The 24,549-nt window shown below is 38.3% G+C and overlaps 1 long non-coding RNA gene across 1 annotated transcript; it reads left to right on the top strand.

Moving 5' to 3' along the window:
• The first annotated feature begins 566 nt into the window (after positions 1-566).
• Positions 567-23,393, top strand: LOC122460982. The gene is made up of 3 exons (XR_006282666.1): positions 567-686; positions 10,423-10,429; positions 23,368-23,393. It is a non-coding gene; the product is annotated as an uncharacterized LOC122460982 (long non-coding RNA).
• The last annotated feature ends 1,156 nt before the right edge of the window (positions 23,394-24,549 follow it).

Genomic DNA, 24,549 nt, shown 5'->3' with positions numbered 1-24,549 from the left:
AATTTCAGGTTGCCTTTCTTTGGCAGAGTGATGATTAGTGATTGTGTCCACGTGGAGGGCCACTCATCGGTCTGCCAGATCTTATTGCAGATCTTGGTGAGTACATCTATTATTATTTCTTCTCTGAATTTCATCATTTCAGCTGGGATGTTGTCAATACCTGTAGCCTTTCCATTCTTGAGTTATTTCATAGCTGTCTCCACTTCTTCACGTAGCATCGGAAAGTCCTCTTCCTTTGTTGAATCTGGGCTGTCTAAGACATTAGGATAACCATTTGTCTGGTGGTTGTACAGATCAGAGCAGTAGTTTGTCCACCTATTGATGATGTCCCTTTCTTCTGTAAGGATGTTCCCTTCTTTATCTTGAATTGTGTTAGCTTTGGTCCATCTTTTCTTCGTCAGATCTTTTACAACCTGGAAGGCTTGTTTGCTAGTTTTATTATTGATACACTCTTCAATTTTACAGCATTGTTTTCAATCCATATCTCCTTGACCAACTTCATTCCTTTCTTGATCTTTCTGCCAAATGCACTGTATTTATCAGCTCCCTCAATGCAGTTCTTGTCTCTCAAGTTCTCTTCTAATGTCACACATTTGTTGTATTTCATTTGTGACCCATGGTTTTGTCTTCTTATGATGTTTCCCAAGGATGTCCATTGCTGCCTCATTCATTACAGTGTTGAAATTGTTGGTCATTGTTTCTGTGTCTTCCTCTAGAGCAAGCAGCGTGGCAAATTTTCCACTGATCGTTGCTTGGAATGACTCTGCAATATTTCAGTCTCTGAGTCTTTCTAAGTCAAACTTGGTTCTAGTGAACTTTGGCCTGATGATTTTCCCTAGCCGCAGCCAAAAAATTAGCATCACAATGTCGTGATCACTTCCAGTATCAGCACTGGTGAAGCTCCTTGTTTTAGCTCTGTTAATCCCAGAATGAAATTGGTTTTGCACATGATGTAGTCAATCTGGCTCTGATATAGACCATTATGTGCATGCCATATTGATCATCTGTATGCTTTATATGCTCCTAAATGTGTTTGCAAGAACCAGATTGTCATAGCTGGCCAACTCAAAAGGTCAGTCTCAAAACGACTGACTATTATAATCTCACAGTAAGGCGAAGTAGTTGGTAAGACCTCCACATCATCAATATCAGATTTCACATCAACGGTGCTACATTATTGTTTTCCATTCTGTGATTAATCTTTTGAAGAAACCAAAGCAGCAAACTGAACCTGAATAATCTGGATCCAGATTTATAGTGATACTAGAGCGGTATTCTTTGGTCCTTCACTTTCCATTCTTCAATTCAATGTTGGGGGACTATCAGCTGCAAAGCGATTAGAATAGTGAATCTCATTGCTTGTCACAGAGTTGATACTATCTGTATCTAAGAAATGCATGTAGATTCCTTCCTTGCCAGAAGACTGACGACAGTCTCTCTTTTTTGGATTTTAACACTCTCAAAGTTTAATGGGATATCCAGTCCATTAAAAAAAAAGAAAGAAAAAAGAAAAAGGAGATTTAAAAATACTTTTAGGACTTACTCCAACACCTGGGTCTCACTTCCCATTTTTGTCATTTCATCATTACATTTTCTTAAATTTTTAAAATATTTTTCTTTCTATGGAAAATCCACACAAACAGCAGGAGGAGAATGAATAATTAAGACCCTGATACCACAATGGAATTTGCTAGAGCTAACAGTTATGCCTGTACATAACCCCATTGAAGAGAATGGGGCTATGCAGAATTGGGCCCAATTGAATAGACTAAAAGTGCTGTTAAATTCATTAAATACATAAACCAAACAAAAACCAGGTAAAATGTTATTTCCTCTATTTTTTGGTTTTAGAAAGTTTAGGTGTTATTTGTGACAAGATTCAGTTAAAATAATCAGGCATGTATGTTATTTTTAAGTTGACAGTGTCTCTAATACTAAACTTAACTTCTGAGTTTTTAATTCATCAAAAGGGCAATTTTTGTTTTCACATCAAAATGTAGATATTTTCTTTGAATTATTAGTAGGTTTTCCAAAAAAATAAATGAAATAATAAAAAAGGCAACTGGCAGCATTAGAAGTGTTCATTTGTACTTAGAGTGCATTTCAGGAAGGGAAGATTTTCACAAACCTAGGGGAAAATGTGTCTACTTTTAAGATAAAGAAGATCTGACCCTGTAGTCGCAAAAAGAAAAGGAGTACTTGTGGCACCTTAGAGACTAACAAATTTATTAGAGCATAAGCTTTCGTGAGCTACAGCTCACTTCATCGGATGCATTTGGTGGAAAAAACAGAGGAGAGATTTTATATACACACACACAGAGAACATGAAACAATGGGTTTATCATACACACTGTAAGGAGAGTGATCACTTAAGATAAGCCATCACCAACAGCAGGGGGGGGAAGGAGGAAAACCTTTCATGGTGACAAGCAGGTAGGCTAATTCCAGCAGTTAACAAGAATATCAGAGGAACAGTGGGGGGTGGGGTGGGAGGGAGAAATACCATGGGGAAATAGTTTTACTTTGTGTAATGACTCATCCATTCCCAGTCTCTATTCAAGCCTAAATTAATTGTATCCAGTTTGCAAATTAATTCCAATTCAGCAGTCTCTCGTTGGAGTCTGTTTTTGAAGCTTTTTTGTTGAAGTATAGGCACTCTTAGGTCTGTGATCGAGTGACCAGAGAGATTGAAGTGTTCTCCAAGTGGTTTTTGAATGTTATAATTCTTGACGTCTGATTTGTGTCCATTCATTCTTTTACGTAGAGACTGTCCAGTTTGGCCAATGTACATGGCAGAGGGGCATTGCTGGCACATGATGGCATATATCACATTGGTAGATGCGCAGGTGAACGAGCCTCTGATAGTGTGGCTGATGTGATTAGGCCCTATGATGGTATCCCCTGAATAGATATGTGGACAGAGTTGGCAACGGGCTTTGTTGCAAGGATAGGTTCCTGGGTTAGTGGTTCTGTTGTGTGGTGTGTGGTTGCTGGTGAGTATTTGCTTCAGATTGGGGGCTGTCTGTAAGCAAGGACTGGTCTGTCTCCCAAGATCTGAGAGAGCGATGGCTCGTCCTTCAGGATAGGTTGCAGATCCTTGATGATGCGTTGCATTTGCTCCAACCCCTCAGACAGAGACAAACACCTACAAGATCTCTATCATGCATTCCTACAACTACAATACCCACCTGCTGAAGTGAAGAAACAGATTGACAGAGCCAGAAGAGTACCCAGAAGTCACCTACTACAGGACAGGCCCAACAAAGAAAACAACAGAACGCCACTAGCCATCACCTTCAGCCCCCAACTAAAACCTCTCCAACGCATCATCAAGGATCTACAACCTATCCTGAAGGACAAGCCATCGCTCTCTCAGATCTTGGGAGACAGACCAGTCCTTGCTTACAGACAGCCCCCCAATCTGAAGCAAATACTCACCAGCAACCACACACCACACAACAGAACCACTAACCCAGGAACCTATCCTTGCAACAAAGCCCGTTGCCAACTCTGTCCACATATCTATTCAGGGGATACCATCATAGGGCCTAATCACATCAGCCACACTATCAGAGGCTCGTTCACCTGCGCATCTACCAATGTGATATATGCCATCATGTGCCAGCAATGCCCCTCTGCCATGTACATTGGCCAAACTGGACAGTCTCTACGTAAAAGACTGAATGGACACAAATCAGACGTCAAGAATTATAACATTCAAAAACCAGTTGGAGAACATTTCAATCTCTCTGGTCACTCGATCACAGACCTAAGAGTGGCTATACTTCAACAAAAAAGCTTCAAAAACAGACTCCAACGAGAGACTGCTGAATTGGAATTAATTTGCAAACTGGATACAATTAACTTAGGCTTGAATAAAGACTGGGAATGGATGAGTCATTACACAAAGTAAAACTATTTCCCCATGGTATTTCTCCCTCCCACCCACCCCCCACTGTTCCTCTGATATTCTTGTTAACTTCTGGAATTAGCCTACCTGCTTGTCACCATGAAAGGTTTTCCTCCTTCCCCCCCCTGCTGTTGGTGATGGCTTATCTTAAGTGATCACTCTCCTTACAGTGTGTATGATAAACCCATTGTTTCATGTTCTCTGTGTGTGTATATAAATCTCTCCTCTGTTTTTTCCACCAAATGCATCCGATGAAGTGAGCTGTAGCTCACGAAAGCTTATGCTCTAATAAATTTGTTAGTCTCTAAGGTGCCACAAGTACTCCTTTTCTTTTTGCGAATACAGACTAACACGGCTGCTACTCTGAAACCTGTGACCCTGTAGTGATATTTTCTATGAGATAAAGCTAGAATTATGTTTCTGGTCCTTTGTTCCCATTTGAAACAGCTACAAAGACAACAATAACTCACTATGTTGCTAATGCATATGCACCACCATCAACCTCAGCCTGGACCAGTCCACACAAGAAATCCACTTCCTGGACACTACAGTGCTAATAAGCAATGGTCACATAAACACCACCCTATACCGGAAACCTACTGACTGCTATACTTACCTACATGCCTCCAGCTTTCATCCAGATCACACCACACGATCCATTGTCTCCAGCCAAGCTCTATGATACAACCGTATTTGCTTCAACCTCTCAGACAGAGAAAAACACCTATAAGATCTCTATCAGGTGTTCTTACAACTACAATACCCACCTGCTGAAATGAAGAAACTGATTGACAGAGCCAGAAGGGTACCCAGAAGTCACCTACTAAAGGACAGGCCCAACAAAGAAAATAACAGAACGCCACTAGCCACCACCTTCAGCCCCCAACTAAAACCTCTCCAACGCATCAACCTATCCTGAAGGACGAACCATCACTCTCACAGATCTTGGGAGACAGGCCAGTCCTTGCTTACAGACAGCCCCCCAACCAGAAGCAAATACTCACCAGCAACCACACACCACACAACAAAAACACTAACCCAGGAATCTATCCTTGCAACAAAGCCCATTGCCAACTGTTCACCTGCGCATCTACCAATGTGATATATGCCATCATGTGCCAGCAATGCCCCTCTGCCATGTACATTGGCCAAACTGGACAGTCTCTACGTAAAAGAATAAATGGACACAAATCAAACGTCAAGAATTATCACATAATTATAACTTCAATCTCTCTGGTCACTTGATAACAGACCTAAACGTTGCAATTCAAGAAAAAAACTTCAAAAACAAACGAGAGACTGCTGAATTGGAATTAATTTGCAAACTGGACACTATTAACTTAGGCTTGAATAAAGACTGGGAGTGGATGGGTCATTACACAAAGTAAAACTATTTCCCCATGTTTATTCCCCCCCCCCCCACTACTCCTCACATGTTCTTGTCAACTGCTGGAAATGGCCCATCTTGATTATCACTACAGAAGGCTTTTTTTTTCCCTCTCCTGCTGGTAATAGCTCACTTTACCTGATCACTCTCATTACAATGTGTATGGTAACACCCATTATTTAATGTTCTCTATGTATATAAAATCTCCCCACTGTATTTTCCATTGCATGCATCCTATGAAGTGAGCTGTAGCTCACGAAAGCTAACGTTCAAATAAATTTGTTAGTCTCTAAGGTGCTACAAGTACTCCTTTTCTTTTTATAAAAATCAACGACATTCATTGCTCCACACTCAAAACTATTCTCATGTTATGAACCTACAAATAATTAAGATTTAAATTTCAACTTAAACATTCCAACCGATGTGGCACGCTTAGGATTTATCTAGATATAAATTTTACATCGAGAAGCATAGATACAAGCAGCTACAAACAGTGCTGTAACCTTTCAAACAAGATCTTGGCTCAAGTAGGGGACCAGGTCTGCATTACAATATATATGTAGGGAGTCAATCATTTGTCTATAACATATTGTATCTAAAGTGCAGTCTTAGTGTTAAAAGCAAACCAACTAACTGTTGGTGACAAAAGTGTCATATAAGACTGCCAGTTCCAAGGGGGTCTCTGTGACCCAAGCCATCACAAAGACCTTTTCTGAAATTCTGATCCAAAATACTGAAGCCAGCTCTGAATTCACATTTTCAGCCCCCTGAGACAAGAACTGAGATTGCTGCTGCCAGGCTGTAGATTGCATTTGCTACTGCCATGGCCACAAGAAGTTGTTACAAAGGGAACATATTTTTCGTCTGTCTTTTCACCAACATTGCTAGGTGCTTGTCTACATGAAGAGTTAGTGGATAGCAAGTTGGGATGTAAATCACCAGAGCTCTAGCATGCTGCACACTAAGTCACCATGTGGGACCCTGCGACCATGCACTAAAAGTTTGGTAGTGCTACTGCTGTTTGAAGTGCATGTGGGTTGCACAATGTAGTCTCTCTACCTCAGCCTCACACAACCAGTAACATATTTAAAAGATGTCGGGCCCAACTGTTATTGCCCAGGAGTCCTGCAGTCACCACTCTTCCAGTCATTGCCTGCCAAAAAACCCAACTGTAACTCACAGTTTGGAAAGCAAGTACTGGGAGGAAACCTAGAGCCTGATTCACCCCAGCTGGTGGGGAAAACCTGCTCCCATACTGAGCCTCACTTATTAGCTAGGAGAGATCGGTGGCAGATGGAGGAGGTGCATCCACCTGAAAACCCAATGGGGACCAGACCTCAGGCCATCATCATCACCACTGTGTATCTTACCAAGTCCCCTCCACCGGAGACTGCATGATAACCCACTGCTGCCCCTATTACTGATGCTGCTTCAATGGCTGCTAAATAGGGAAGTTATTTAGATAACTCTATTCCCCCACCCAAATCTAGGAAGGCTTGACATGGTGTAGAATGTGTTCAGAACAGAGGGTTTTGATTTGTAATGTTTGCTAACTGGTAGAAAGTACATGAGGGAGAAGAGGAATGGGCTGTTGCTGCTGCCACTAATCAGAAAGACCCAGCTAGTGTGTTCACATGCAGTAACATGCAGAGTCTTAGAGAAAGTGAGAGCGGGAGTTATGTCCTTAGCCTCTTCTCTAACCATGCCTTGCGTAGGGCACTTTATATATGCTACTGCCATCCCTGCCACACCTAACAGAGAATGGTGTGAGCGGACCTTCCTTTTTGCAGCATTTCCACTAGCCACAAATACTGAACAAAATAAACTCATACCTTGTATCTGCAAAATGAATTGTACTATACTGAGGCATTTTAGGAAATGTAGGAAATTAGAAACACAACTGAAGACTTTGAATTCACTTCGACCACATTCAAAATGTTTGGGCAAGCAAACTCAGATACAACATGATGGATAAAAATTGAGTTAATTTTACTTGAGGCACCTTGATTAGGGCACTGTTTCAAAATATCTAATATATACTTCAGCACATTTTTTGGTACTTGTTGGAAAATACATAAGGGTGGAAACTACAAGAACCTATATGTTAATTGTGTTAAATCTTATCTATGTTTTCTTTACACAGACATGTCAATACGAATGAATTATCTTTTGGATGCCTGCAAACATAATTGATATGACTTTACCTGTTTTCATTTAATATTGGGTTCTTTTCATTAATATTTTATAGAGCAAAAATCATCAGTTTCACTCCTAAAAACTGCACTTAAAAAAAGAATTACAGCAGCATAATGCCTTAAGGAAAGAGTGAAATATTAAACTACATTAAAAAGTGCCGCAGTCCGCAAGGTGAGAATAGGGGAAAAAAGGTGCAGGCTGTTGGGTGACTATTAGCAATGGGCTGACCACTGCATGAAGACCAATTCCTATTTTATGAAGCGCCATTTTTCTCTGAACGCTGTTTATTGCTGTACAGTCATAATTAAAAAGTCTTGTGATTTTTCAGACTGTTGGTGTTCATTAAATCACAGTGATGTGATGCAGATGATAGTACTGTGTGATGAAACTGTAAGAAAAAAATTACTTCATGCACTGCTTCCCAAAATTATCCTCACTTCCTTAGCTTTCTCAATTAAAACTCAACAAGGATGTCAAATCAGAAGATGCTTCAAACACCCTTGATTGCCTTTTGAAAAGCAATCAGCTGGTGTGTTATGAGAGCAACATATTGTGAGACACCGCTGAGCACACAACTCCACAACAGTCAAAAGTCTATGATCTCTCACAGATCTGGTCCATTTAGGTTAAATTATTTTTTGTATTTTAAATGAAAATGTATATTCCTCATTAGCAACATTAGACTTTGTAAACATTCAGCTGTTTCTTATGCATTTCTCTTACCTCATGTCCAGTGCAATGACTTTTGTTATGCCTGTTTCTATAAATTAGGGTATATTTACAGTTAAATTAATGTCTGAGACTATTATTTACACCCAGGACTCTAAGAGGAGGGGAAAGTCTGATCGGTTTAGGATGGTAGAGACGGATTAATGGATTGCAGGGAACGGTCTCAAACTGATAAATTGTTTTTACATGGGAGGTATAGCACTGACAAATACTTTGATATGAGGGCCAGTATTTTACCCTAGGGATCATCTACAGAAGTAAAAAATGTGAAGAGGATCCCTTTTAAAATTTTGGCAGCAAGCCATGGTTTCACTTCAATTTGCTTATGTAATTTAGAGGTTAGTTCCTATCTAAAAATTTGATTTATAAAGTCTGCCTAGGCTCCTGCCTCCTCACTTTCAAGGGAAAAAAAAGTGATCCAGGCAATTACAGACCTGTTAGTCTGACATGAGTAGGCTTTCGAACAAATTTTGAAGGAAAAAATAATTAAATTCCTAGAGGTAAATGAAAAGAGGTTGCAATACAACCTGAGTTTATCAAAAGTAGATTGTGCCAGCCAGATTAACCTGATATTCTTTTTTGAGAAGATAACTGATTTTTGGAGACAGGAGAAATGCAGTAGATCTAATACATTTGGACTTCAGTAAAGCATTTGGCATGGTGCCACATGGGAAATTAGTTAAATTAGAGAAGATGAGGATTTGTACAAGAATTGTAAGATGTGGAAGGAACTGGCTAAAGAGGAAAAAAGCAATCTTTTGTTCTGAAAGGTGAACTATCAGACTGAGGAAAGTTATTAATGTAGTTCCTCAAGGATTGGTCTTGGGACCAAACTTTTAAAATGGTCATTTGATACAAAGATATCCTTTTCCTAGGTACATTTTTATTTACTTGACTTTGTATATTGCTGGAATATGATGACATATATCACATTGGTAGATGTGCAGGTGAACGAGCCTGTGATAGTGTAGCTGATGTGATTAGGCCCTATGATGGTATTCCCTGAATAGATATGTGGACACAGTTGGCAACGGTCTTTGTAGCAAGGATAGGTTCCTGGATTAGTGGTTCTGTTGTGTGGTGTGTGGTTGCTGGTGAGTATTTGCTTCTGGTTGGGGAGCTGTCTGTAAGCAAGGACTGGCCTGTCTCCCAAGATCTGTGAGAGTGATGGGTCGTCCTTCAGGATAGGTTGATGCATTGGAGAGGTTTTAGTTGGGGGCTGAAGGTGGTGGCTAGTGGCATTCTGTTATTTTCTTTGTTGGGCCTGTCCTTTAGTAGGTGACTTCTGGGTACCCTTCTGGCTCTGTCAATCAGTTTCTTCATTTCAGCAGGTGGATATTGTAGTTGTAAGAACACCTGATAGAGATCTTATAGGTGTTTGTCTCTGTCTGAGGGGTTGGAGCAAATGCGGTTGTACTGTAGAGCTTGGCTGGAGACAATAGATCGTGTGGTGTGATCTGGATGAAAGCTGGAGGCATGTAGGTAAGTATAGTGGTCAGTAGGTTTCCGGTATAGGGTGGTGTTTATGTGACCATTGCTTATTAGCACTGTAGTGTCCAGGAAGTGGATCTCTTGTGTGGACTGGTCCAGGCTGAGGTTGATGGTGGGATGGAAATTGTTGAAGTCATGGTGGAATTTCTCAAGGACTTTTTTTTCCCTGGGTCCACATGATGAAGATGTCATCAGTGTAGTGCAAGCAGATTAGGGGCATTAGGGGATGAGAGCTGAGGAAGTGTTGTTCTAAGTCAGCCATAAAAAATGTAGGCATACCGTGGGGCCAAAGTGATCTCATGAGCAGAGTGATCTCACGAGACATAATGAACACAGCTTGATTAATCAATTATGATTCAGTGAGACAACCTACAGAAAACTTATGTTCCCATTTAAAACAGATCCCAGAGGAGGAAGCTTTTTTTTTTTTTTAAAGAGAATTTAAAAAAAAAAAACACAAAATTTCACTTCACATATTTCAAGGTACTCTCAAGTCTCCTCTCACCCACAGCTGTAGAAACCAAGAAGAAAGTCTCATAATTTCAAAACAAAAAAAGCACATGAAAGAGAGGATGTTCAGTACTATCTCGAGCTACGGCCTCCTCAGTGTTGCATTTCTACCTGCAGCAATCTTTGATGCTTCAGAGGAAGGAGACCACACCAAAAAAAAAATCCTCAAAGAAACAAAGAAAAAGCAGAATAAATCTAGAGAAGGAGTATTCCCTCCCTGCCCCCTTCTTGTGAGTGGCTGAAACTCTGAAGCATGAGATTTTAGGAACATCAGACTTGAACCAGAAGTGACTTCCTGACTCCCACCCTCACAAACAACCCTGTCATACAATCCCATTCATACATTTGCCATTCTCTTTCTTAGAACTAATTAAGATGTTTGGCCCACAACTCCTATCAGGAGGTTATGCCAGAACTTCACTCCTCTGATAGAAACTATTTTATAATATCTAGCCTGAATTTGTTCATGGACAGTTTACATCCATTTGTTCTTCTGCCAACTTTGTACTTTAGCTTAAATAGCTCTTCACCTTCCGTTTACCTCAATGTAGTTATAGAAAGCAATCATATCCCCCCTCAGCCTCTCTTTTGCTAGGCTAAACAAGCCAAGGTCTTTCAGTCTCGTCTCACAAAATAGGTCCTTCGTTCCCCAGATCATCCTAGTAGATCTTCTCTGCACAGTTTAAGTGTGAATTCAGCTTTCTTGAACATGGGTGACTAGGGAATTCCAACTGAGGTCTTATCAGTGTCTTATTCAAAGACATTACTATTTCTCTATCTATAATGGAAATGCCTTGCATGATAAATCCTAAAATCACATGTGCCTTTTTAGTAAATTACAATTTCCTGAGGGGAAAAATAAATAACATTTACTTCATACAATTAAACTCATTATCCACATTTGAAATTATTCCTGAAGTATGACTGATATTCATATTTGAAAATGACTTGCTTAGTAAAAGCAGATTAACACATATTAGTATTTACAAAGGTGAAGTGGTCATTTATTTTTTATACTATGTGCCTATAGATTGTGCACTGATTACTGGCAGGTTTGAAAACCAGTTTAAAAATTTTCAGAAGGAACAGAGAGCACTACATTCATGAATGTTCAACACATCTATAGTTACAACCATGTTTGCTATATTATAAAATGACTGCACTTCCCAGAACTGTACTCAAGAATGTCATCATTCAACATTTCATTATTGATTAATGTCTACACTGGAATAAATGTGACACTCACACAGTGTATCACATTAATTCAGATTTCTTTGGATTTCATTTTGCTAGGTGATCACTACAAAAGATAGAGGGCAGACTGATACTTTTAAGAAAGAAAATGGAAGGAGATATGATTTGCAAAAGTGAGGAGTGGCAGTTCACATTTATTCCCACATGGGAGAGATTAAAAACCTTCACAGTTCATGCAATCTGATTAAGAAATATTTGGATAATTTCCATATCAAGGTAATCTTTTGATAATAAAACAGGCAGTGATTCTGCCATATTAAGAAAGAATACATTTCTATAATGTAATAATCCCTTTTTTCCCCCCACTTGCCAGTGGAGACCTTTTTTACTTTTATGAGGGGTATCAAATTTTCCAGGGTCATTTTGTAACACACAAAAATAAATGTATCAAGTAATGAAATGTGCAATTTAGCTGCCTTACCATAGCAATCACTCTATCTACATGCCACATACTGAGTAACACATTTATTAAGAAAAGGTCAAATGAAACTATTTTCCTAATGGGTAGAAGGCTAAAGTAGGATTTAACAAAATGGAAATGATTTGGATTAGAATAAATCAACCACCATATGGTAGTACCACATTCATGGAATATACATCAAAGCCCTTATTTATCTATTTGAATTGAAAACACTACCTACAGATGAGAGATTTCCCATATATTATTTCATTTTATAGGAAATGCCAAGTCAATTTCAGGTAGAAGTCCAGGCTTGAAAATAGTATTCACCAGTGGTGTGAAGAAGACCTTACCTCCTCTAACCCATTACTACATCCTGAAAAAGGTTATGTGGTCTGTGTGTTGATTACAATGGGAGACATTTTGGAGAAAAAGGTGAGTGAAAGACCTTGGAGGGGATGCATATCTTAACTGATCCACGATGGGCAAATGTTGTATCCAGTTTTTATTTCTTAAGAATCAGTTCACTCATCTGTACTCAAAAGTGTCATGTCATAATATATTATTTATTTGCATTATTGTAGTACCTAAGAGCCCGAGTCATGGACCAGGGCTCTATTGTGCTAGGTGATGCACAAATACTGAACTAAAGGATGGACCCTGTCCCAGAAAGCTTTCAATCTAAGTATAAGACAAGAGATAAGAGGTGGATGCTGACAGGGGACTACAAGAAACAGTGAGACAATATTGGTCACCAAAATAGGCTGTAGTCTCAGTATATCAGTAGCCAAAAACTTGCAGAAAACCTTCCATATTAAACCATCCAGTTAAAAACAACCTATCATTTATTTGGTGACACACATTAGGGACTTTACATCAAAATAAACTATTTTTTTTCCAAAATATTAACTGCAATGAAATGTATCAGAATATTATGGCTCATAAAGAAAGCACATTTGTCACAATATTACAATCAGCATATCTACATACTTTTATATATTTGTGCTGCCCCCAAACGTGTTTGTGTGTCTTGATATAATACTACATTAAAAATCTGTGTAATAAACAACCTATAAACAATACTGTATCATAAACTCTATATGTGTAGAAGATTTACTTCAATATGAATATGTATACTGCTCTTGGGGGAATTGTTTACCAATGTGCATGTACAGAATTTATGTTCTCCACAGATTTTTTTTTTGCTTTTTGCACTGTATTTCCAGATTCTACCCAGTCCTATTATAGACACATATTCAACAGGATATGCTAGGTTGCTAATTCACCTTGAAGCAAGCAAGCTGGCAGAGTTCACTGGGTTTGCCCATATTATCAGGATGAAAATAAATATGACATTGCTAAAGCAGGTGAGCATGAAGCTGGTTTGGTCAATTCTTCCAGTGAAACTAGTTGGGAGGAAAGCCAAAACAATAAAAAAGCCAGGAGCGGCAGCTGTCTTGCTCCCAGAAAACTCAAAAGGGCTGGGTTCTAAAATGTGACATAAAAGATTTCTATAGCCCAGATTTCTTTGTCAGATACTTGGTCTGATCATTTTAATTCATACATATTATACAAGAAGCCCTTGAAGCATGCCTGAAGGTGAACGAAAACAGCAGATCAAAAACTGCTAACCAAGCAGAGGCAATTGCCATTGACAATATGTAGAATTTTAAGTTTTATCCATTTATTTGAATGCCTATAATTTGTTTCAAAATTCACTAATCTCAAAGCTTGTAAGGAACTTAAATATAATGTCAGAAAAAAATAGATTTTACAAGTATACATTTTCTTATTAAATGCCTCATCTTCAGTATCAGAAAGCAAAACATTGAATGGCTTCGCTGCTCAGATGTCAGGTTCTTTTTCAGAGTTGAAATTGAAAGCTAGCAAATAATTTTATTTAGCCCCTTTTCCTGCTCACAAAATGCCCATGAATAAATCACGGTTGCCTCAACTCTATTCATTGTTTTATTTTACTCAGCAATTTTTTTTGGGTGAATTCTTTAATTTACTCAGTAGAATGATTGAAGTTTTGTACTAATTCACAATCCCCAAGAAAGAAATTTCAGGAGCATTCATTAACTGTGATTGGTTACGTCAGTCATGTGGCAATGTTACTCTTCTACGACTGGATTACTTGTCATAGGAAGGAAGGCTTGAAGAAGCTACAGGGACTTCTTGGAATGAAGGAGAGGTTTAAATCAAGCAAAGAGATATACAGGATTAGGGAATTTTAGAAAAAGTTGTGGGTGTAATATTACTATCATTTTTATAGATTTATACTCATTTTATAGAAGGTAGTTGTGGCTGGACTGGGTGAGTTTGGAGGCAAAAGAAGTAGATTTGTCCTGATTAAAGACCCATTACAAAAACAGATGATTTGTCAGTATTTCATCACTAGCATGTACCCTCCCTTCACTTTTTGTATTGTACAACCAAGGCTTTGAACTAAATGGCCCAGTCCAAAGAGGACTCTTCAGAAGAAGAGTCATTGACTTGAATGGCAGCCCTGCATGTGAAGCACTTGCAGAACTGGTCCTAACGTGTTTGGAATTTCTGAATCAAATCTTAGGGGGAATCATCATTTATATTATTTTTCTTTATTTTCACTTTTAAGTATGACTATTTCTGTTTATAGAAAATGTGCAGTTACTAAACTCATTTAGGGAAAAGCATTTGATGTTAGAGAAACAGAATACTTCTTATGGCTGATCATCACAATTAATCTTCTAACATATTCTTATGTCAAAAGGCAATTATTTAAATTGACAGCATTTATGTTTAGATTCTTTATGCTCACTATTGGGTTTTTTCGGTGGGGGGGGGTTGGTTTAAAAAAGGTATTTAAAAGTGATAAAACAGTTTTATTCACCAGTCCAATCTTCATCATAGTGCCAACACTTTGTTTTGCACCACTGCTTGTTAATAGATCAACATCACAGTTGCTAATAAGAGAAAAAATAAAGTCACATGTAAAATGCAGCGTTAACAGTTTCTGCTGATTAGTGCTGATGCAGAATCATTTTAAAAAGCCTTTTAAAATTTGTTCTACTATTAATATTAGTTTTTATGTTGCTCCCCAGTCATATATATTATAAATACACACCATATATTAGAGGGTGCCTCATAAGCAATTAAAGCATCAGCCTTGGCTTCTCTGCTCCTTTTCCCAGGTTTACAGCTTTGCAGAGAAAAGTTAGACAAGGCAACAATTTTAAATTACTTCCTTTGATAATTTTTCCAATCAATTAACAGTATACGACTTCCATATGATTTCCCAAATAAATATTATACAGTGATAATCTTATATAAATTAGGCCCTCACTTTTGGAATTTTTGAAGATTTATTTTCCCTTATTGTTGGTATTATTTTAATACTTCCATGTTTACACAGTTCAATTTTATATTTTTTATAAGAACGTCTATTAATTGTGTGATTAAAACACCTCTCTGAATCCTATTAACATGTTACAATGTGAATGGCCTTAAATAAACTCCAATTATCATCACTGTAAAAGCCAGGATATGGCCCTTGTTTAATTTACTTTGTACAATTCTGGCGGCACAAAGTGGGAAGAAAATGGATTTAATCAGTACGGGAATCACCAGATACGTAGTGAGGAACAAAGTAGGGGGAGAAAGGACATTGCTAGAACACAGCTGCACTCTAGAAAACTTAGCTGCTGAAACAGCCCTTTATGTGGCTGCAGCTGGGTAAAACTTAGGACAGCCCAGAGCCTGATTGTCCTCAGGAACAAGGGGCCATAAATATTGCATACAACCACTTTGCTATTCTCCTCCTCCAGTTCCTGAGTTCACAGATTCTATTAACTCAAGGGACTGTTGTGATCATCTAGTCTAACCTGTATACAACAGGCCTCAAAACTTCCCCAAAATAATTGCTAGAGCTTATCTTTTGGAAAAGCATCCAGTCTTGATTTGAAGTTGAAAGCTGCTCATTCAGATCTGAAGATGGGGCTCTTTGTTTTCAGACTGTCCTTCCCCAAGAGCTGCAACATCTAAGCAAAATAGTGTGAGGAAAGGCCAAAGCTTCCATCTTTAATCTGAATTGTTTCACTTTCATATCTCTTTACGATTTAATTTTAAAGAAAATAATATTATAACTGTAAAATAAATTATATAAAACCAAGACAAAATATTAAAGAGCCTAATTATGTGGTGTGATTACAAAAGAGGAGTAAGTTCTGAAAACTAAAAATACATTTGAAAAAATAGTCGGTTTAATTTTTTTTCTAAAACTGAGGGGGAATTGGTTGAAGAAGAGGGCCAGACGGGAGAGAGTTCCACTATCTGAACGTGATAAGCTGAACGATAGAGATGGGCTTCAGAATAAAAATTCAGATATGAATTTCAAATTATCTAACATTTCAGGAAATCTGATCCAGAACTTTTGATTGGCTTGTTATATAGCTAAGGACCAGCTAGGATATATGGCTCTAGATGCACACTGAAATTCCGATTTTTCTCAAATGTCAAGGCATTTGTATATGAGGGGTTATGTTTCTTTAAACCCATCCTGAAAACCAGGGAAAATATGTTTTCATTTAGAAATTGCAAAAAATAAAAAGGTTGACACAAAATATCAATATTCATGTTTCTTCACTAAGTTCCTTTTCTCAGTTACGGCTTATGCTCTGTGTGTTGCTAAAGCTAATTGGCATGTTTACTTTACAGAGCAATTAGATGTGTGTAACACTCATAAATCAGACCAGTAGCATTTATAAGTAACATTTCTATATCAGAGAATTTCTATTTTTATACAGCAAATCACACAGTCGAAACCTTTAAATTCTGACTGCACACATCCATCATATGTTGCTCTTTATATAAACTATGCTATCACTGCTTCTAAGATAGTAACTAAGTGGTAGTTACGTTCACTGCCTCTTAAATCTTCAGTTGCGAAGATAACATTCAAATGAAGATTTTCAAAGGCACAAAGAATAGTTAGGCACCCAGTTCCCCTTCAAAGGACACCCACACCTGCCTTGTGAGCCTTTGAAAATCTTCCCTGATTTTTCTGGCATTTAAAATGACTGCCCTTTGAATTCTCATGGGAAATAACTAAAACAGTTCCGGTAATTCCAATAGGCATTCACTTCAAGTATTTTCTTGAAGCTGAGGAATAGTTCAGTGTTTGGTGGAAAATCAAGCAATTATTTATTACATCCATATTTATAAAGCCAACAGAGTGTTAATCACTTTACAGTCAGGAAAGAAGACAAGGTCCTTGCTAGAAAGCACATGGACACAAAGCAGGCAACAACCTCAAGGCAGAAAAGGTGTTTGCGTTCTCTTAGTAAGATCTGATCTTCTATCCATGCCCACTCATTTCTCAGTGGGCATGACTGGGAAGGTGAATGGAAGATTAAATTGTAAATAAGATGTAACAAGCATTAGAGTGGAGTCAGTCTAGCTAAAATAAGCAGGAACACACTGCTACTAGGGAAAATGCACAAGATAAACCTGGAATGTAGAGATCAGGTTATATATGAACACCACATCATAGAGTCATAGAATCGTAGGACTGAGGAGACCTGGAGAGGTCATCTAGTCCAGTCCCCTGCACTCAAGGCAGGATAAGTATTATCCAGACCATCTCTGACAGGTTTTATCTAACCTGCTCTTAAAAATCTCCAGTGATGGAGATTCCACAACCTTCCCTAGGCAATTTATTATAGTGCTTAACTACCCTGACAGTTACAAAGTTTTTCCTAATGTCCAAACTAAACAGCCCTTGCTGCAATTTAAGCCTATTGCTTCTTGTCCTACCCTCCCTTCTCCCTGTAACAACCTTTTTTGTACTTGAAAACTGTCATCATGTCCCCTTTCAGTCTTCTCTTCTCCAGACTAAACACATTTTTTCAATCATCCCTCATAGGTCATGTTTTCTAGACGTTCAATCATTTTTGTTGCTCTTCTCTGGATATTGACAAGAATTTGCTGTACTGGGATTGGTTCCTGAAAAGTAACCAAGCCAATCACGAAGCATGTGATGCAATATATAGTCAGAAAAGCAGGTGTTACATACATCTTGACTAAGGAAAAGTTTCGTTGTGTAACTTTGGAGTTGTGAAGCACCCTGCATCCATTCCCCTGTTTGAGCATGACCAGCTTGGTGTATTGTTGTTGTATGCCAAATAAAGGTACCTGAGGGATGAATTTCAGAATCAAAGGGAGATTTTGAGTACCAAGTGGTAGAGAGTCTTGGGGAATCCCAACATCACATGTTAAATCAACCCCAATCAGAGAATCTTGGAGCCATAACCTATCTTTGGGCATGCCACTCCCCCACCCACAACTTCTGAGAGTCTGGCCACCAAAGTCTCATCTCTTGTTTTAAACCAAATATACTGATTCCATGATGAAGTGTAGTGGAGTCTCAGTGGAGTCTATTTACTGACTTCCTAATATGTTTAGAGGATTTTTTTTCCAGTATTCTCCTGTGGGCTTGTTTGTTTTTTAAAGTTATTTATGTATTTTGGTAGGAAGTGAATTTCATTTCTGTCTGAAGATCAATGGCAGTTAAAAGTCTTCTTTTCTTAATGATATATAATTAAATATTTAGATATTCAGAAACAACTACTTTTCTGGTTTATTTTTGTTTAATATTTATCTATTAGTTTAAACTTTAAAATCTAGTTAATTTTTTTAGTAGAAAATTGACAGAGTACTATACACTTTTAAATTTTCAGTTGAGCCTTGCTCATTATCCATAAATGAAAAAGCTACTATAAAATGCTATTGAAGAGCTGGTTTAAACCACCCAAAGGCAAGAAAATGCAAAGTTAGACCGCACACCTGAAATTAGCTCTGTGCAGGTGGACCTTGCAGCTATGCAGCATGGCAATTGGCTTATACAATGCACAAGAGTCTGCTAATGCAGTGCCAGTTGCAATATTAGGGCTACAGTGTTGAAACTCTGTCCTTAAATTATCCCTGCTATGCCTAGGTAATGCAGTTCATATGTTGTTGCATTTAGCATGTGCAATTCATGGAGCAAATTACTGTCTCCAGTATGATAGCTGTTCTACAGTTCTTAAAGGCCCTGATACTACAGCAAGTACGGAAGCTAGAGGCAATGACATAAGTGAAGACCATGGGACCATGGAACAGATTCTGATCTCACACTGATTTTTACTATCTTGGAAAATGCACTGACTTCACTAGAACTACTCCTGATTTTACAGAGGTGTGATATTAGAATTTGATTTCGCCATCAAATCTGACCTTTTGGGAGTTTTTGAGTTTAACAGAGACCCATAGGTGCTGGAACTAGGAGAGCTGTGGGTGCTGCTGCACCTTCTTGAAGTGATTTACATTATATACAGGATTTACAGTTTGGTTCAATGAATCTAGGAACCCCCACTATAAAAATTGTTCCAGCACCTCTGCAGAGACCTCAGATATATTGGTGCATCTGTGGATGCCTTTCCTTATAATATCAGTTTAAGAAAAAAATATTAATAAAATTTTAAAACTCTGACTAAAAGAACAAGTGGTCATTTATTCCATTCCTATTCCAAATTCTATTCTTATTTCTTTCTTTAAAAGCTAATAAGGTACAGTAATTAATAGTAGTTACTTTCTGTGATTCAGCTGTTTCTCCATATTAGGATCAATTGAATTAAAGAATAAATATTCATGAACGCTCTCTTTTTTAAAAAGTAATTTACATTCTATTCCACTAAACAGGGTTATTTTCCTTATTCATGAGAGAGAAAGCCACACACTCATGAAAATTGAGAGCAGGTCTAAAGTTTAGAGCCAAATCTGAATTCCAAAGGTCAAAAGTGTTCTGGTCTAAGATTGTGATTTTGGGTGCTCTCTCTATTACACACATAATGAGTAGGGAGCAATGAGAAGTCTTTATTCCCATTAAATAAATTAATAGATTTTAAGACCAGAAGGGATGACTGTGATCATCCAGTCTGACCTCATTCATAACACAAGCCATAGAATTTCACCCAGTAATTCATGCCTCAAGTCTAACAGGTTGCAGTGGAACTTTGAATGAATAAATAGTTATCTACTGTTAAACTCAAAAGTATTATTTTTTAAAAAATGAACTGGAAAATAAAGCCATATTTTTATGAAGGGGAATTCACACATCTTAATTAAGGATACTCACAGTTTTGAAACTACAACCTGCCCATATCTAATGTTTCTGATAATGTCCAATGATTCCAGATTGATAAACTGAAAAATTAACTGTACCAATCTTACATCCCTTGCAAAATTTAGCCAATTCTCATTTTCCTACTCTGTTTTAGTGTGACACAATTCTGTTCTTACTGTTATTGTTATTGCTTAGTACAGACATGCAGCTGTGATTTGAACAAAGCAAAAACTCCCTTAGCCATGGCACATTAGTAGTCTCTATCGTTGTTGGGACTAGTCACTGGTGGGAACCCTGCTCACATGCACTAGCCCAGCCTATTTCATTTGTCTTCCATCTGTTTCCCTATAACAATACTTCTAAGACAAGCCAGAAGGTTTTGAGATACTTCCTCTTTATTGCCTGCTTTTGCTGCCATTAGCATCAATGACAAAATCCTATTAACTTCCGTGATGCAGGATGGGCCAATAGAGTCCAGCAGATTTTTTTTTGCCTACATTTATCTGTGAAAGAAGAGCCCCTTGATCTGTGTTTTAGTCACTACAAGTTTCTTACCTTTATCATTACTCTGGGATTGGAGAGGAATCCTGACATAGGATAAGGTGGGGTTGGTAAACAAGAAGGACTATTGATGGGTCTAGAAGAAGGCTATCTGAACAATCTTTTCGACTGGCTTTGGGATAGCTGTTCTAGCCACATATTTAGGTAACTATTTCTGTTTTTTCCTCCTTCTGGTATGACTAACCTAAGGGGAGGTCAGAGTTCTCTAACCTGGAGATGTCTATGGGTCATGCAGGGCTTGAATCACCCATACTACCCACAGCCCTCATACATTCACTTGGGCTCTAGTAATAAAGCATTATGTCTGCCCTGTCATTAGGACATGCATTTTCACACTTGGCAAGGGAGAGGCCTTTGCCTCTCAGCTGGGTAAATGACAATGAGTTCCATTTATCCGATTTTTTGTTTTATTCCAAACAATGAAGCATTCTCAAGAAAGGTGCCAGAGGGTCTGTAGCTTCCCCCTGGAACCATCAGGGGAGGAACTGCTGCAGACCAGGAACTCATCCAGGAAGCACTTGCGGGGGGAGGGTAGAAATCAATGAACAGGGGAGCAGGGAAATCAATGAACAGGGGAACAAAAACACTATCTCAAAGGATCGCTTATGGCTAGGGTGACCATATGTCCCATTTTGGCTAGGGCAGTCCCCTTTTGTCCTGGACATCACAACTTTTTTTGGCAAAACTGGGCATTTGTCCCATTTGCTCTTGCCCTAGCGGGCATGGAGGAATGTTCGAGCAAGAACAAATGGGACAAATGCCCAGTTTTGCCAAAAAAGTCATGACATACAAGACGTCAGCTTGGGCGAGTGGCCCTGGGTGGCGAGGCTCAGGTGAGAGGCCACAGCAAGTGGCGTGGGGCTGACCCAAGTTGCTTAGCATCGCCGCTTGCCCGGTGTCCCATTTTAACTTCAGGGAAATAGGGTCACTCTCCCTATGGTTTTATTTTGCATGTAAAAATTAACTTGTGGGCACTTCACATCATTTATAGGGCAAGGTCACAACCCATGTATAAAAATAACATGGTTTCATTCCCAGTTTATAAACTGCTATGGATATTATGTCACTCTTTAAAATAAAGTTGATAAACAGAAGAACCTTCACATTAAATTGAAGATTACATATGAATTAAATGAGAGGGAGAGATGGAGAGAGGGAGGTAATGAAATTCCTTTACATATGCATGGCCAGTCGGTCCAGATAAAAAGTTTGTGAGAACAAATACTTGAAATTAACCTTGCTCGAGTACTTGGCAGTATTCACCATAATTCTTTTTCAAAATGCTTCTATCCAATGTCCTAAAATGAAATAAAGAACCATGAGGTAGAGTCTTATTTTGTAGATACTGAAATTAATTAAGCCTCTTGGATGATGATTAATGTGGATTAGCCCATCTAATGGTGCATTTCCTTTGAGATTTCAGCTGATCTAGTGAGGCTACTGGGTGAATTAGTCAGACAAGCTAACTAAGGTAGTCTCACAGTGAATGACATGAGTAATTTATCTGAATTTTCACTTTGTACTTTTACTGAAAGCTAATTCTTAATTTGATGTGAGATTTATTATACCTGTAGTAGAGTACAAGATAGAGCAGTGGTGGGCAACCTGCAGCCCGTCAGGGTAATCCCCTGGCGGGCCATGAGACAGTTTATTTACATTGACCGGCTGCAGGCACGGCTGCTCACAGCTCCAAGTGGCTGTGGTTCACCGTTCCTGGCCAATGGGAGCTGCAAGAAGCGGCAGCCACCATGTACCTATGGCCCGCGTCACTTCTCGCAGCGCCCATTGGCTGGAACAGTGAACTGCGGCCACTGGGAGCTGCGGGCAACCATGCCTGTGGACGGTCAAAGTAAACAAACTGTCTCGCAGCCCGCCAGTGGATTACCCTGACGGGCTGCATGCAGCCCGTGGGCCACAGGTTGCCCACCACTGAGATAGAGACTTCATTTAAAAAGGCATGCACCCAATGGAAATATTCTGTTTCTCTTCTGTACATAAAATACTGGGATTTTATAAACACTAAATGAGTTTCTAGATATATTATCTAACTGTTTTTAATTATAAATTGGCTTGGGTACATATGATTGATTACAACTATCTAACATATATCCATTTTGAAATATCAGATTCTTCTAATTTTTTTCTTATTATTCCCTCTGTGATCTTAAAATGTTCAGTCCATTCCATTTTTTTCATATATGCCACAAATCCTTCCTATAAAAATAACTGGGAGAAAAATTAAATACCCTCCCCCCAAATTACATCAATGAGAAGCATCTGAACACTAGGGGGGCAGTATCAAGTCACTCCAACAGTATATAGAAATAGAAGATTGTATTTTCACACATACAAGTAAAATTCATGTTGGTAATTAAGACTTTATGAACAATTTCATCATCCTCTCTATGTTTATGTCTCAAGGAGAGAATACCAAACTACAACTCAGAGTGCATTAGAAACAAACCCACAAATAGAGTATCTATGCACTGTCCATACAATAGGCACAGGAATATGCAATATGGATATATATGCTTCCCCTAACAACATTTCTAGAAGAACAATGTATGCAAAGATATTGAGGTAAATTTACCATTAAAATTAGTGGGTGAAACTCCATTATAGTAAATACAATTGCACCCTTATAAGCCAGCAGTGAATTTGATCCACTGGACCCAATATTTTTCCTGCTAAAGTCAATGTAAGCAGGACTGAGCTCATAGTATATGAATTAAGGCATTCCCAGAGAAAGACATTCTGCTTCCTTTATTCCAGTTGAGCAAAAAGAAAAGGAGTACTTGTGGCACCTTAGAGACTAACACATTTATTTGAGCATAAGCTTTCGTGAGCTACAGCCCACTTCATCGGAGCTCACAAAAGCTTATGCTCAAATAAATTTGTTAGTCTCTAAGGTGCCACAAGTACTCCTTTTCTTTTTTGCGAATACAGACTAACATGGCTGCTACTCTGAATCCAGTTGAGCAGTATCTTACATCTCAAGTGATCCCATTAAGTTGCGCAGAATGAAAGTGCTACTCAACATGAAATTCCAGAGAGGGCCCAATTCTTACTCTCAATAAATTAAAGAAGAACATAAGCAGATCCAAAGTTCAAAAGCTTAATACAAAATCAGAAATCAGATAACAGATCTAGCTATCAGCCATAGATACTTTTAAGGTTAAGAATTGGATTAAATTGGCTAAAGCCAGGAAATTCAAAGTTGGGTCAGAAGCAAGCCTATTTAAAGGTAGTTTTGTATATTGGTTTATTTTTCAGCTATTTTAGCTGGAATGAGATTTGACGTACACCTCAGTTTTTCTATAATATAAACTTTTCTATAAACTGTGGCTTTAGAGTCAATATCCCAAAGAGCAAGCGGTACCACTAAAACTGAACATTGTGTATGCAAGCCTATTATAATGACATACTATCACTTATCTCCGTTAAAATTACAAAATTATAAAATAGGGACAGAAAAAAGCAAGAAAAAATAGAGAGGAGAGGTGAGCAGCAGAGAATTTAAGAACTTTCCTCTGAGAGCTGCATACCCTTGTTAGTATATTAACACTTTTTTTTTAACTGATTCTGTATGTTCTAAAAACTGATGGCAGATTTCATAAAACATTTAATGATATCCTCCAGGCTGTATGTTAGTCACTTTTTAGTAATAATATCTGAGAATGCTTGTAACCATTCTGTAGAGTGAGAGGGGAAAACTTCCTTCAACCTCTATGGATTTTTTTTAAAATCTATCAATGAATTTAGTTTAATCAAGTTAGATTCGCCTTTTGAAGGAGTATTCAAGGTTCCTGGTACACAGGAAACCTTTCATAAATATACTGGCATATAATAAGTCACTCCTCTGTTGTAACATTTGCTTAAAATAACTGTTTCCACAAATATCCAAAAATATGAATATATGTTCCAAGATACATTGAACTATTCCATCATGAATTAGATGCTCTAAGTACTAG

Source organism: Dermochelys coriacea, chromosome 7, assembly GCF_009764565.3.
Source record: "Dermochelys coriacea isolate rDerCor1 chromosome 7, rDerCor1.pri.v4, whole genome shotgun sequence".
Lineage (NCBI taxonomy): Eukaryota > Metazoa > Chordata > Testudines > Dermochelyidae > Dermochelys > Dermochelys coriacea.
The sequence above is the reverse complement of the archived record's forward strand: the minus strand, read 5'-3'. Positions and strand labels throughout refer to the sequence as shown.